Source organism: Phyllobates terribilis, unplaced genomic scaffold (genome assembly GCF_046119375.1).
Source record: "Phyllobates terribilis strain yellow unplaced genomic scaffold, ASM4611937v1 Scaffold_12__6_contigs__length_324123572, whole genome shotgun sequence".
NCBI classification, from domain to species: Eukaryota; Metazoa; Chordata; class Amphibia; order Anura; family Dendrobatidae; genus Phyllobates; species Phyllobates terribilis.
Genome location: NW_027362772.1, coordinates 36,785,374 through 36,797,624, shown reverse-complemented (window position 1 = coordinate 36,797,624; position 12,251 = coordinate 36,785,374). Strand labels below are relative to the sequence as shown.

General features: G+C 45.0%; 1 protein-coding gene across 1 annotated transcript in view; it reads left to right on the top strand.

Moving 5' to 3' along the window:
* Nucleotides 1-12,251, top strand: part of LOC141171653 (myeloid cell surface antigen CD33-like) — a 128,017-nt gene that overhangs the window by 40,990 nt on the left and 74,776 nt on the right. The gene's annotated exons all lie outside the window — the stretch shown is intronic.

Here is a 12,251-nt window from a genome sequence, read left to right as displayed (position 1 = left end):
AGTCCATCTATACTAACCTCCACCAGGTTGCAAATCAAAAAAAATGTTATCAGCATCTAGCTGTGAAAAAATATTTGGGCTTCCGCTTGTAACAGTGTGTGGGACTTGTTCTATTAGTCCATCTATACTGACCTCCACCAGGTTGCAAATTCAAAATAATGATTATCTGCATCTAGTTCTGAAAAAATATTGGGGCTTGGGCTTGAAGCAGTGTGTGGGACTTGTTCTATTAGTCCATCTATACTAACCTCCACCAGGTTGCAAATTCAAAATAATTTTTATCTGCGTCTAGCTCTGAAAATATATTTGGGCTTGGGCTTGTAGCACTGTGTGGGACTTGTTCTATTATTACATCTATACTAACCTCCACCAGGTTGCAAATTCAAAACATTTTTTATCTGCATCTAGCTCTGAATAGATATTTGGGCTTGGGCTTGTAGCAGTGTGTGGGACTTGTTATTTTAGTCCATCTATACTAACCTCCACCAGGTTGCAAATTCAAAATAATTTTTATCTGCATCTAGCTCTGAAAAAATATTTGGGCTTGGGCTTGTAGCAGTGTGTGGGACTTGTTCTATTAGTCCATCTATACTAACCTCCACCAGGTTGCAAATTCAAAATAATTTTTATCTGCATCTAGCTCTGAAAAACTATTTGGGCTTGGGCTTGAAGCAGTGTGTGGGACTTGTTCTATTAGTCCATCTATACTAACCTCCACCAGGTTGCAAATTCAAAATAATTTTTATCTGCAACTAGCTCTGAAAAAATATTTGGGCTTGGGCTTGTAGCTGTGTGTGGGACTTGTTCTATTAGTCCATCTATACTAACCTCCACCAGGTTGCAAATTCAATATAATTTTTATCTGCATCTAGCTCTGAAAAAATATTTGGGCTTGGGCTTCTAGCAGTGTGTGGGACTTGTTCTATTAGTCCATCTATACTAACCTACACCAGGTTGCAAATTCAAAATAATTTTTATCTGCATCTAGCTCTGAAAAAATATTTGGGCTTGGGCTTGTAGCAGTGTGAGGGACTTGTTCTATTAGTCCATCTATACTAACCTCCACCAGGTTGCAAATTCAAAATAATTTTTATCTGCATCTAGCTCTGAAAAACTATTTGGGCTTGGGCTTGCAGCAGCTTGTGGGACTTGTTCTATTAGTCCATCTATACTAACCTCCACCAGGTTGCAAATTAAAAATAATTTTTATCTGCAACTAGCTCTGAAAAAATATTTGGGCTTGGGCTTGTAGCAGTGTGTGGGACTTGTTCTATTAGTCCATCTATACTAACCTCCACCAGGTTGCAAATTCAATATAATTTTTATCTGCATCTAGCTCTGAAAAAATATTTGGGCTTGGGCTTCTAGCAGTGTGTGGGACTTGTTCTATTAGTCCATCTATACTAACCTCCACCAGGTTGCAAATTCCAAAAATTTTTTATCTGCATCTAGCTCTGAAAAAATATTTGGGCTTGGGCTTGTAGCAGTGTGTGGGACTTGTTCTATTAGTCCATCTATACTAACTCCCACCAGGTTGCAAATTCAAAATAATTTTTATCTGCATCTAGCTCTGAAAAAATATTTGGGCTTGGGCTTGTAGCAGTGTGTGGGACTTGTTCTATTAGTCCATCTATACTAACCTCCACCAGGTTGCAAATTCCAAAAATTTTTTATCTGCATCTAGCTCTGAAAAAATATTTGGGCTTGGGCTTGTAGCAGTGTGTGGGACTTGTTCTATTAGTCCATCTATACTAACTCCCACCAGGTTGCAAATTCAAAATAATTTTTATCTGCATCTAGCTCTGAAAAAATATTTGGGCTTGGGCTTGTAGCAGTGTGTGGGACTTGTTCTATTAGTCCATCTATACTAACCTCCACCAGGTTGCAAATTCAAAATAATTTTTATCTGCATCTAGCTCTGAAAAAATATTTGGGCTTGGGCTTGTAGCAGTGTGTGGGACTTGTTCTATTAGTCCATCTATACTAACGTCCACCAGGTTGCAAATTCAAAATAATTTATATCTTCATCTAGCTCTGAAAAAATATTTGGGCTTGGGCTTGTAGCAGGGTGTGTGACTTGATCTATTAGTTCATCTATACTAACCTCCACCAGGTTGCAAATTCCAAAAATTTTTTATCTGCATCTAGCTCTGAAAAAATATTTGTGCTTGGGCTTGTAGCTGTGTGTGGGACGTGTTCTATTAATTCATCTATACTAACCTCCACCAGGTTGCAAATTCAAAATAATTTTTATCTACATCTAGCTCTGAAGAAATATTTGGGCTTGGGCTTGTAGCAGTGTGTGGGACTTCTTTTATTAGTCCATCTATACTGACATCCACCAGGTTGCAAATTCAAAATAATTTTTATCTGCATCTAGCTCTGAAAAAATATTTGGGTTTGGGCTTGTAGCAGTGTGTGGGACTTCTTCTATTAGTCCATCTATACTAACCTCCACCAGGTTGCAAATTCAAAATAATTTTTATCTGCATCTAGCTCTGAAAAAATATTTGGGCTTGTAGCAGTGTGTGGGACTTGTTCTATTACTCCATCTATACTAACCTCCACCAGGTTGCAAATTCAAAATAATTTTTATCTGCATCTAGCTCTGAAAAAATATTTGGGCTTGGGCTTGTAGCAGTGTGTGGGACTTGTTCTATTAGTTCATCTATACAAACCTCCACCAGGTTGCAAATTCAAAACATTTTTTATCTGCATTTAGCTCTGAAAAAATATTTGGGCTTGGGCTTGTAGCAGTGTGTGGGACTTGTTCTATTAGTCCATCTATACTGACCTCCACCAGGTTGCAAATTCAAAATAATTTTTATCTGCATCTAGCTCTGAAAAAATATTTGGGCTTGGGCTTGTAGCAGTGTGTCGGACTTCTTCTATTAGTCCATCTATACTAACCTCCACCAGGTTGCAAATTCAAAATAATTTTTATCTGCATCTAGCTCTGAAAAAATATTTGGGCTTGGGCTTGTAACAGTGTGTGGGACTTGTTCTATTACTCCATCTATACTAACCTCCACCAGGTTGCAAATTTAAAATAATTTTTATCTGCATCTAGCTCTGAAAAAATATTTGGGCTTGGGCTTGTAGCAGTGTGTGGGACTTGTTCTATTAGTCCATCTATACTAACCTCCACCAGGTTGCAAATTCAAAACATTTTTTATCTGCATTTAGCTCTGAATAGATATTTGGGCTTGGGCTTGTAGCAGTGTGTGGGACTTGTTCTATTAGTCCATCTATACTAAGCTCCACCAGGTTGCAAATTCAAAATAATTTTTATCTGCATCTAGCTCTGAAAAACTATTTGGCCTTGGGCTTTTAGCAGTGTGTGGGACTTGTTCTATAAGTCCATCTATACTAACCTCCACCAGGATGCAAATTCAAAATAATTTTTATCAGCATCTAGCTCTGAAAAAAAATTTGGGCTTGGGCTTGTAGCAGTGTGTGGGACTTGTTCTATTAGTCCATCTATATTAACCTCCACCAGGTTGCAAATTGAAGCTAATTTTTATCTGCATCTAGCTCTGAAAAAATATTTGGGCTTGGGCTTCTAGCAGTGTGTGGGACTTGTTCTATTAGTCCATCTATACTGACCTCCACCAGGTTGCAAATTCAAAATAATGTTTATCTGCATCTAGTTCTGAAAAAATATTTGGGCTTGGGCTTGTAGCAGTGTGTGGGACTTGTTCTATTATTACATCTATACTAACCTCCACCAGGTTGCAAATTCAAAACATTTTTTATCTGCATCTAGCTCTGAATAGATATTTGGGCTTGGGCTTGTAGCAGTTTGTGGGACTTGTTCTTTTAGTCCATCTATACTAACCTCCACCAGGTTGCAAATTCCAAATAATTTTTATCTACATCTAGCTCTGAAAAAATATTTGGGCTTGGGCTTGTAGCAGTGTGAGGGACTTGTTCTATTAGTCCATCTATACTAACCTCCACCAGGTTGCAAATTCAAAATAATTTTTATGTGCATCTAGCTCTGAAAAACTATTTGGGCTTGGGCTTGAAGCAGCGTGTGGGACTTGTTCTATTAGTCCATCTATACTAACCTCCACCAGGTTGCAAATTCAAAATAATTTTTATCTGCAACTAGCTCTGAAAAAATATTTGGGCTTGGGCTTGTAGCTGTGTGTGGGACTTGTTCTATTAGTCCATGTATACTAACCTCCACCAGGTTGCAAATTCAATATAATTTTTATCTGCATCTAGCTCTGAAAAAATATTTGGGCTTGGGCTTCTAGCAGTGTGTGGGACTTGTTCTATTAGTCCATCTATACTAACCTCCACCAGGTTGCAAATTCAATATAATTTTTATCTGCATCTAGCTCTGAAAAAATATTTGGGCTTGGGCTTCTAGCAGTGTGTGGGACTTGTTCTAATAGTCCATCTATACTAACCTCCACCAGGTTGCAAATTAAAAAAAAATGTTATCAGCATCTATGCTCTGAAAAAATATTTGGGCTTGGGCTTGTAGCAATGTGTGGGACTTGTTCTTTTAGTCCATCTATACTAACCTCCACCAGGTTGCAAATTCAATATAATTTTTATCTGCATCTAACCTAGCCAATACTTTTGGGCTAATACCACAGTTTGGCCACTCAGCTCTGCTCGGTTCCCATCCATTGTTTTTTGTGCAAACAACTCCAGAGTTGTCAATTAGTTAACCACCAAAATGAGTGGAACAAGGCCTGCTGCTGGTGGAAAGGGGAATAGACGTGTTAGGAAGGGAAAAAAAGGTTGTGTACATGGGGTAGGTGTTAAAGCAACAGTAACATCTGCAGAAGAAAGACCATCTTACAGCCAAACTAAGATGTCTACTACTTTTAGAGGACAATGTGATAAGATCCCTTTCTTACGGCGATGCCAATCGCTACAAATTCCAGATGAGGCACAAAAACAGCAGGTGCTTCAAGGGATATCAAGTGCTCCTTTAAGTGGGCTCTCCTCCACCTCAACTTCAACATCACAAATACTCCAGTCCTCAGAGGTGTCACCCCAATCGCACTTGCTTCCTCACAGCTCCCAAATCTCCAGCTGCCCGTCTGAGTATGGGGTAGAACAGATGGTTGAGTCTGCAGAGCTGTTTACTCATACTATAGCCTGGGAATCAGAGGTCGACTCCAGCGCTTCTGTGAATCCAGACGAGGAAATGATCTGCACTGATGCCTAGAATCAGTCGGATCCAGGACCAGACGCAGAAGGTTCTGACCATAATGTAGACCCTCATTCCCAAACTGTAACTCCTGTTGGTGGAGACAATGAGGAAGACGATGATAAGACTCAAATACCTGATTGGAGCGACAACTTTAGTTTTTTGTCAGGGCAGGAACAGGTTGGCTCTGAGGACGACGGGTGTGATAACACACAGGGTGATGATGATGAGGTTGGAGATCCCACTTACTGTCAACCCACAGTCAGCCAAGAGATGAGGTCAGCAGAGGAGGTGGAGGAAGATGCTAGTGACGACGAGGTCAGGTTGCGCCTTCCTGGACAGAGACGTAGTACTGGAAGCATGTCAACAACTGCATCCTCAAACACAACTCTGCCTCTGACCACAAGTCGTGGTGGCTCTTCAGGTCGCATGGGTGCTAAGCCTTGCATAGCCTGGGCATTTTTTCAGATCGATAAGGATGACCCAACTCGTGTTATCTGTAACATTTGTCAGCAAAAGCTAAGTAGAGGCCAAAAAATACATAGTTTGAGTACTTCATGCATGAACCTGCACATGGATATGAAGCATAAGTTGCAGTGGGAAGCTCACTGTGCTACAATGCGGCCTAGCCGACCGGGCCAACCACCCTCTGCCACATCTTGTGCATCCGCGGCCTCTTCATCCTCTGTGACTGGGGGGACAGCAGGCACACCTGTTTTGGGGCGCAGACCTGCCACCTCTTTACCCGCAACAGCCAGCGTGATTGGCAGGTCATCATTTTCTTTGGAGGTGGTAACACCAGCTGGTGTTGAGCGCTGTCCGACATCGATAGCACCACCTTTGGATCAAGGCAACCTAACATGTCCGCCTGCATCTTCCTCACAGACCGGCAGTTTGCCGGGTAAACCCTTATCAACCCCGTCTAAGCACAATAGCCAGCCCTCGGTCCCTCAGATGTGGACAAGTAAAAGACCATTTCCTCCTAGCCATGAGAAAGCTAAGAGGTTGAATTTCACCATCTGCAAGCTCTTGGCTACAGAAATGCTGCCTTTCCGCCTGGTGGACACAGAGGATTTTCGAGACCTTATGTCCGTCGCAGTGCCCCAGTACCAGATGCCCAGTCGGCACTACTTCTCAAAGAAAGGTGTGCCTGCGCTCCACCAGCATGTCGCACACAACATCACCGCTTCTTTGAGAAACTCTGTGTGTGACAGGGTGCATTTCACCACAGACACTTGGACGAGTAGGCATGGACAGGGGCGTTACATGTCGCTGACTGGGCACTGGGTAACCATGGTGACAGCAGGACAAGGGGCTGCTGTCCAAGTCTTGCCGTCCCCACGAGTTGTGCGTCAATCCTCTTTATGTCATTTTTCCTCCACTGCTTCTGCCTCCTCAACCTCCTCTCGGTCTTCCACCTGCACCCAAAGCCTGTCTGGTCATGCCACAAGCTTTCTAACTGCGCAGAAGGGATCCTGCACACCTCCTTACTATGCTGGCAGTAGGGCTCAACGTCATCAGGCGGTTTTTACATTGAAATGTCTGGGAAATGTGAGTCACATAGCTGAGGAGTTGTGGTCAGCTCTGGAGAACCAATTTCATGAATGGTTGTCTCCACTGGACCTGAAACCAGGGAAGGCCGTGTGTGACAATGCTGCAAACCTGGTTGCGGCCCTTCGCCGGAGCAATGTCACACACGTGCCTTGTATGGCTCACATGTTGAACTTGTCCAGCAATTTTTAGCCCACTATCCCAGACTAGATGGCCTTCTGCAGAGGGCACGGTCGCTGTGTGCTCACTTCCGCCGTTCGCATCCCGCAGCTCAGCAACTTACATCTCTACAGAAGTCGTTGGGCCTGCCACTTCACCGGCTAAAATGCGATGTGCCTACCCGGTGGAATTCAACTCTGCACATGTTGCAGCGACTGTGGCAGCACCGACAAGCCCTGGTGCAATACGTTCTGACGTATAGCCTGGGCCAACGAGATCCAGAGGTGGGGCAAATCACGCTGGAGGAGTGGTCTCAGATCAGGGACCTATGCACCCTTCTGCACAGTTTTGAAATGGCGACGAAGATGTTTAGTGCTGACGATGCCATTATCAGCATGACTATTCCGGTGATTTACATGCTGGAGCACATGTTAAACAGAATTCGGAGTCAGGTGGTGGCACAAGAGGAGGTGGAGGAAGTAGAGGAGGAGGAGTTGTATGCGGAAGGGCTAACATCTGCAAGGTCCAGACGGTCGGCAGCACCAAGGCGGCAGGCATGTGAGGGTGGGGGAGATGGTTTTACCAGGGCGCATGGTAGCAGCCAAACTAGTGAGGAAGGTGCAGGAGCCCAGGAAGAAGTGGAGGACGAACTGATGGAAGACTCATCAGATGAGGGAGACCTTGATCACATTTCTGTTGTGCGAGGTTGGGGGGAGAGGACAGAGGAAGGAAGCATGATTGTTACCTCGCCACCAACACAACAGGGACTTGGTGCTCCTGGATGCGCAACACACATGAGTGCCTTCTTGCTGCACTACCTGCAACATGACCCTCGAATTGTGAGAATTAGAAATAATCCTGACTACTGGGTTGCCACACTGTTAGATCCCCGGTACAAAAGTAAATTTGCAGAAATTATTCCTGCCATAGAAAGGGATGCACGCATGCAGGAGTATCAGCAGAGACTGTTGCAGAATCTTACATGTGCTTTTCCACAAAATACCAGTGGTGCACGTAGTGAATCTCACAGTTCCAACTTGCCAACCGTGGGACCGTCAAGTGTTCAGCACTCAAACCGTAACAGAACCACAGTATCTGCTGGTAACATCAATTTTGCGGAATCATTTCACCACTTTTTTAGCCCATCCTTTGCAAGGCCACAGGAGACAAGAAGTCTGACACATAGGCAACGCCTAGAGACGATGCTACAGGAGTATCTCCAAGTAAACATTGAAGCCATGACTGTGTCACTGGACCCTTGCTCTTTTTGGGCTTCCAATCTGGATAAATGGCCGGTGCTAGCCACTTACGCCTTGGAGATCTTGTCATGCCCCGCAGCCAGCGTTCTGTCTGAACGTGTGTTCAGCGCTGCTGGTGGTGTGCTGACAGATAAGCGCACGCGGCTCTCCACTGATAATGTAGACAGACTCACGTTCATAAGGATGAACAAATCATGGATCCGAAACGACTTTTCTACCCCTGTGTCATCCTGGGGAGAGTAAAAGCTTGATGATTGGTTAAAATCACCCTACCAACCGTTTTAAGCTTTCAAATTACTAATCATGTTTATCTGTATCTTGGCTGGAAAATAATTTGGGCTTTGTAGCAGTGTGCAGCACTGATTCTACTTGGCCATCTATAATAAGCTCCACCAGATTTAAAATTACTAATCATGTTTATCTGTATCTTGACTGGAAAATAATTTGGGCTTTGTAGCAGTGTGCAGCACTGATCCTATTAGGCCATCTATACTAAAGCTTCACCAGATTTAAAATTAATAATAATTTTTAGCTGCATCTAGCCCGGAAAATAATTTTGGGGCTCCGAGATGCGCAAGACACATAAGTGCCTTCTTGCTGCACTACCTGCAGCATGACCCTCATATTGTCAGAATTCGAAGTAATCATGACTACTGGGTTGCCACACTCTTAGATCCCCCAAACTTTTCGATCAACCTTTTCATTTTAATAAAGACCAAAAAAATGGTCATTTTTGAAATTATAAGCATTAGCAGGTTGTTAGAAACTGAAATCAAACAGTTTTCAACTCAAAACTTTATTCTAGGTGATGTTACATTTTCACATAGGACCCCTTGTTCGAAAGGAGCTTCTGAACTCTCTCGTCCATTGAATTTGTCAGGTTTTGGATAGTTTCTGCTTCAATTGTTTTGCATGAGGACAGAATACCCTCCCAGAGCTGTTGCTTAGATGTGAACTGCCTCCCGCCATCATAGACACTCCTTTTAATGATGCTCCAAAGGTTCTGAATGGGGTAGAGGTCAGGGGAGCATGGGGGTCACACCATAAGTTTGTCCCCTTTTATGCCCATATCAGCCAGAGATGCAGATGTTTTATGTGCAGCATGAGATGGTGCATTATCATGCAAAAAAATGATCTTGCTGTGAAATACACGGTTCTTCTTCTTGAACCATGGCAGGAAGTGCTGTTTGAGAAAATCCACATACATTATTGAGTTCATATTTAGCGCCTTCAGGGATCCTAAAGGGGCCGACAATCTCTCTCCCCATGATTCCAGCCCAAAACATTACTCCACCTCCTCCTTGTTGGTGCTGTAGCCGTGTTTGCGTGGGGTGTCCATCAACCAGCCATCCTCCACTCCATCCATCTGGACCATCGAGCGCTGCACGGCACTCATCCGTGAACAAAACAGTTTTGAAATCAGTCTTCATGTAATGTTTGGCCCACTGGAGCCGTTTCTGCTTGTGTGAAGTGGATAGAGGAGGTCGACAGGATGGCGTATGCACAGCTGCAAACCTCTGAAGGACCCTGCATCTTGTTGTTCGGGGGACGTTGGAGGCACCAGCAGCTTCAAAAACTTGTCTGCTGCTATGACAAGGCTTTTTTGCCGCTGCTCTTTCAACCTGACGTAATTGCCTGTAGGAAAGAGTCCTCAATTTGCCCTTATCAGCACGCACACGTGTGTACTGTGAATCAGCTACATACTTCTTGATTGCCAAGACACTTCATCCTGATCATCGCACAATGTTGATTGTAGTCATGCCTTGACCTAAACACTCCACAATTTGTTGCTTCTCAGCAGCCGACACATCCTTTTTCTTTCCCATTTTGGCAGAAAATGTAGGCTGCTTAATAATGTGAGACAGCCTTCTTAAGTAGTCTTGCCTTTCATTGGACACACCTGCCAAACTAATTAGCACAGGTGTCTGCAATTGCTTACAGTGATATAAAGAGCCCTGACACACATCACCATCAATGAGTTTAACTGACAAACAAACAAATTCTTCCCTTATCACTCCTAAACACTTTTTGCATAATAATTTGGAACACAGTGTACATGTGCTTTTACACAAAACACCAGTGGTTCATGTAGTGAATCTTACAGTTCTAACTTGCCAACCGTGGTCTGTATGGAGTTGTTCAATAAAGGGCCCAAAATTAAGATAACATAGATGGGAGAGGTCTCTATGAATAGGAATTCCTAAGTATTTGATACCCTGTGAGGGCCAGGCAAAGGGAAAGTTGGACTGGATGGAATCCTATATGGATTTGGGGAGGGAGACATCGAGGGCCTCAGACTTCGCTGCATTGATTTTAAAATTTGACCATGTAACAAAGTGATCTATTTCAGCCATAACAGCATGGATGGATATATGTGATTGAGTGATATATACTAGGACATCATCAGCAAATAGAGAGCACTTGTACTCGGTGCCTCCCACCTCAATCCACCTAATATTGGGGTTATGGCGAATTGATGAGAGCAGGTGCTCCGTCACTAGGATGTATAAGAGAGGGGACAGAGAACATCCCTGCCTTGTCCCATTGGTGATTGTGAAAGGTGATGAAAATGTTCTGACGCGCCCCCTGGGCCTTGGGACACCCGGAGCCGGACCCTTTTTGGTGGATGCTGGTGGTTGTAGTCTCCGTGGCGGCGACCCGGTTCCGTGGCTCAGGGCGGTCAAACCAGTGGCGGAACTATTTATGTGGTTTTGATGTTTAAATGTCCGACTACGCCACCCGTGGATTGCGGTCAGAGTGAACCGCCGCTCCAGGGCAGACCGCTGAGGCTGGTGTTGTGGGTGCAGCAGAGCGTAGCATAACTCCCCACGGGAGGAGTATAGCCTCAGGGCAGTGTATGCGGAGGATGGGGGTGATGGTGCAGGGCAGAAGCAGTAACGACACGGAGTCAGTGATGCAGTCCAGGGCCTTTACTCACAGTTCTTATTATCCAGACCACGTCTGCAGGTAACGGCTGCCCACGTCATACTGTGCTCACCAGGTGAGGGGCTCAGACAACTCCCAGATAACTTTGGAGCGCTTCACAGGACCCCCTTTGTGTGTCCTTTGTCTGGCCTTTCTTACCAACCCTTCTGTCCGGCTGCTTCGGGCCTCCTCTTGGTAAACTTGGCGCCAGTTTCCCTGACCCTATGTGGTGCCTTCCTAGCGGGTGTAGCGAGGGGCTGCGCCACATAAAATGTCACAGCCTCCTGTTTCTAGCTGAGGGTCGTTTCCTGCCTCCACTAGTTTCGGGGACCGGTCTCCCCCTTTGGCCTGACCCCTCCACGCAGGTGGATTCGGGCGTGCGGTGGCGACTCGCCCGTCCGCACCCCTGGGATCCCTTCGTTCCTCGTTCCTGGAGCCTTCTCCGCTCCTCTTCCTTCCTTCTCCCTCTTCCAGGCCTGGGCCTCTGTTACTAGGCCCGCCTCCGGAGCAGAGCTCATGCAGAGCCCCTGCTCCCTGCCACTTCTGCTCAGACTTCTCTGCACTGAACTAAGATGGTGCCCACCTTTTATACTCCCTTCTCAATGCACCCAGGAACTGCTTCCTCCCTGCTCCTGCACTACAGGGTTCCCCTTCCTCAGTGTTCCCTCCCCCCACTCCAGCCAGGGACAGGGACTGTCGTGCCCATCTCAGGGGCATATTGGTCGCCCTGCCCCACGGCAATGTGGTGTAATGCATGCAGGTGTCGGGTCCTGATCCACACTACATCCTTACCTGAGAGTGAGATATCACACCTCTAGGTGAGGTGCAATACCTCTGTAGCAACCGAGCCCTCAGGGTGCTACAGTTCCATATATCTTCAGCCTAGGTGACGTATTGCGATACAGGGCTGTGATTTTGGCTATAAAAGGGTCCCCTAGACCCCTACCCCAAGCTTTTTAAGAGAATCATATATGGCGTGCCAGGAGACTCTATGGAATGCTTTCTCAGCATCCAACGAGAGTATCTAATTACAAATTTTTAACTGCATCTAGCCCAGGAAATACTTTGTGCCTAGTAGCAGTGTCTGCTAGTCAGCCGATTATCCCGGCTGTTAAGCAAGCTACACCACCTGTAGTTTGGACACTTAATTTTTTCAAAGGAAATGCTTCGGGACCACGGGATAC